This window comes from Humulus lupulus, chromosome 6, assembly GCF_963169125.1.
Source record: "Humulus lupulus chromosome 6, drHumLupu1.1, whole genome shotgun sequence".
NCBI lineage: Eukaryota > Viridiplantae > Streptophyta > Magnoliopsida > Rosales > Cannabaceae > Humulus > Humulus lupulus.
The window spans coordinates 48086291-48090462 of NC_084798.1; positions in this window are offsets into that span (position 1 = coordinate 48086291).

Consider the following 4172-nt stretch of genomic DNA (forward strand, 5'->3'; position numbering starts at 1 on the left):
AAAAAACTTATATAGGATCTTTATTTATTTTCATATATAACTAAAATTAAACAAATTAATACGAGATAGCCTGAAACATGTTTCTAAAATTGAATTCAAAGAGAAACAAAAATAAAATACTTAGAGTATACGCAGCGGAATTAAAGAGTCCTTCCTTTAGTTTCTCTAACTCTTGTATCCTCTCTGTCGCAGAGTATTATCAAGAAACTGAACCGATCTTCTATTTTCTTCACGATCTTCCAATGTCTTCTTAGAACCACCTAGACTAGTGTGGGTAATTCTCAACACATGAGATAGATATAGAGAGAAGAAGAGAAAAATAACAAAGAGGCTTAGAAAATGACTTGTGTTTAGAGAGAATCTAAAACTATCAGAAAATCTGACTTATGACTTATCAAACTTATGTTTTGACTTCTCTCTAAGCACTCCTTTTATAGACTCAATTAGTCCATTTAATTTAATTAAAAAATCAATAAAATAATAGCCATTTTGAAGCCCTAGGTCGAAATTATCATGGGCTATAGGCCCGTGAAATTTCCCATTTGATTATAAGCCCATTGGACTTAAAATCAAGGCCTGTATTATTTTCTATTGATTTAATTAATTAAATAATTATTTAAATCCTTTATCAAATTAATTATTTATAATTTGAACTTTGATTTAAATTTATTTATTAATTTAGATACCAATTTATCTTAATTAATAAATCTGCCATAATTTCTCTCTTCTTCTCAAAATTACACAACTCTGTGAAACTATCCAAAATTGACCTGGTCAACTTTGATAATTCTAATTGATGATTAAATCAATTAATTGAGACTATCTAGATGATTTTATCCAAGGCATAATGGGGACCATGGGCCTATGAAATCAAGCTCCAATAAGTTATCATAAATCTAACAAATAAATTTACTAACTTATTAATTCCTCGTGACTCCACTATAGACTTGGAATTGCACTATTGAATTCATAGAACGCTCTATAACAAATATAGATACGCTATTAATTATCCATTGTTACAACCATAATTATCACTCAATCATCTATAAACGGTCTACAATGAGATAGGACTAAAATACCGTTTTACCCCTCATTGTATTTTATCCTTAAAACACTTAGTTTCTTGTAAATGATATTTCAGTAAACTAATTTAATTACTGAAATGAGATCTCTATAATTTAACACCTTGAACCAAACTAAAAGGAAACCATCATTTCACTTCTTCATCAGAAGCTATAGATGTTCATATCTATGATTAACACTCCCACTCAATTATACTACCGAGTTCTCAAGATGTAAGTATGGGCTAGTCCGTAGGGTAAGCTGGTAACGAACAAGTCAAAGAACTCAAATAATACAATCAGTTAGAATACTAACTACTCAGAATTGAGATTGAATTGACCTATGGTCAACTATATGATATGACTAGAATAGATAATAACGGTATGTTTACTTATCTTATCAACTGTCAATATCGGTCATGTCCGATGTAACAAATACATCCGATCTTATCTACTTTCCTAATGTTCTGGAAAGAACATAACACTGTAATGTGTAAGTAGATCATATCGTAGATTGGCAAGTCAGTGTAAATCCGGTGCACTGACTAATCTTAGGACTAACTTATTTTGAGCATATAATTATATTTATATTCCACTGTGATTACGTCACTATAAATAAGATTAGCTATATGGTCAGGATTTAATAGAAGTTTATATTAAACAAATAATCATGAAAATAAAACATGTGAGCAAAGTGATTGACCAAGTCAAAAAATGATTTCTATTCTTTTATTGATAATAAAATGAGATTACAAAGAATTTGGGTTTTAATTAGGGCATAAAACCCCAACAAACTCCTACTTGCACTAATTGAAACTAATGCCGTAATTCTACTAATCCCATTTACTTGATATGCTTATCAAATGTAGCTTCTGGTAGTGTCTTTGTAAACGGATCCGCAAGATTGTCTTCAGTTGCAATCTTCATAACCTTCAAATCTCCCCTAGCCACATATTCTCGAATAATGTGATATTTCCTTTCTATATGCTTACTCCTCTTGTGACTTCGAGGTTCTTTTGAGTTGGCTATCGCTCATGTATTGTCACAAAACAACACAAGCGGTTTATCCATTTCTGGAATAACACCAAGATCTGAATAGAACTTCTTTAGCCAGACTATTTCCTTAGCTGCTTCTGATGCGGCTATGTACTCAGCCTCCATGGTGGAATATGAGATTGCATACTGCTTTACGCTTCTCCAAATCACAGCTCCACCCCCAAGAGTAAACACCATTCCAGAGGTAGACTTTCTGTCATCGACATCAGTCTAAAAATCTGAATCGGTGTAGCCTACAGGGTTCAGAACACCACCCTTGTAGAGTAACATATAATCCCTAGTCAGTCTCAAATACTTCAGGATATGCTTAACTGCTATCCAATGTTCCGGTCCTGGGTTTGACTGATACCTGCTCACTACTCCCACTGCATAGCAAATATCTGGTCTAGTACACAACATGGCATACATTAGACTTCCAACTGCAGATGCGTAAGGAACTTTTCTCATTGCATCTTCCTCTTCAGGAGTCTGGGGAGACTGCTTCTTTGAAAGATGAATTCCATGGCGGGAGGGTAGACGCCCTTTCTTGGAATTTGTCATTGAGAAACGTTCAAGAACTTTATCAATGTAAGCTGCTTGAGATAGAGCTAAAAGTTTGTTCTTTCTATCCCTGATGATCTGGATACCTAGAACATAACTTGCTTCACCCAAATCCTTCATCTGGAATTGAGTGCTCAGCCAATTCTTCACATCTGATAATTTCTTAACATTGTTTCCAATGAGTAAGATATCATCTACATAAAGAAATAGGAATACCACTATTTGATTTGCCTTCAGTTGGTAAGCACAGGGCTCATCAATATTTTGTTCAAAGCCATAGGTTTTGATTATTTCATCAAACCTAAGATTCCAGGAACGAGAAGCTTGCTTAAGTCCATAAATGGACCTATTCAAATTGCAAACTTTTCCTTCTTGTCCAGATACTTTAAATCCTTCTGGTTGATCCATATAAATGACTTCGTTAAGCTTTCCATTAAGAAAATCTATCTTGACGTCCATTTGCCAGATCTCATAGTCGAGAGCGGCTGCTATGGATAGGAGGATGCGAATGGATTTGAGCATGGCTACCGAACTAAAAGTTTCCTCATAGTCCACGCCTTCTCTTTGGGTATAACCCTTTGCCACTAATCGGGCTTCATAAGTCTCGATATTTCCATCAACACCTCGTTTCTTCTTATAGATCCACTTGCACCCAATGGCCCTAAAGTCACTAGGTGCTTCCACAAGATCCCAGACAGAATTTGAGTACATGGACTCCATTTCCTGTTTCATGGCTTCGAGCCATAGTTCCTTTTCAGGGCTAGCCATTGCCTGTTTGAAAGACAACGGATCATCATCACTAGTGTCACCAACAACCATATTGGTTTCACCATCCAAACCATAGCGAACTGGGTTCCTAGAAACCCTCCCATTACAACGAGGCTTCGTGACTGTTTGCTCAGGAACAGTGGTACTTTCTTCATTTAAATTGACTTGCGTCGGTTGTACATGAAGAGTGGGAATTTCATCATCGACTTGCTTTGATGACGATGGAACATTGGTTGGAGTCAATTCTTTAACCATCTCCTCTAAAACTACTTTTCTGCGAGGTTTAAAGTTCTGGACATAGTCATTTTCCATAAAAGTAGCATTTGTAGAAGTAAACACTTTCTTTTTTGAATGACTATAGAAAAGTCCACCCCGAGTACCTTTAGGATAGCCAACAAACATGCAAACTTCAGTTCGCAGTTCTAGCTTTCCCTCCTTTTTCCTCAGGACGTGAGCGGGACACCCCTTGATTCTATAATGGTGTAAACTAGGTTCACGACCATTCCAGCGTTCTAAAGGTGTTTTGGGGATTGATTTTGATGGCACGACATTGAGAATGTCATTTGCGGTTTCAATTGGATGTCCCCAGAACGAAGTTGGTAGAGTTGAGTAACTAAGCATGCATCTAACCATTTCCAATAAAGTTCTGTTTCGGCGTTCCGCTACACCATTTTGTTGCGGAGTACCTGGGGCAGTAAGTTGAGATAAAATCCCAAGTTCAGTTAAATGATCTTGGAACTGCATATC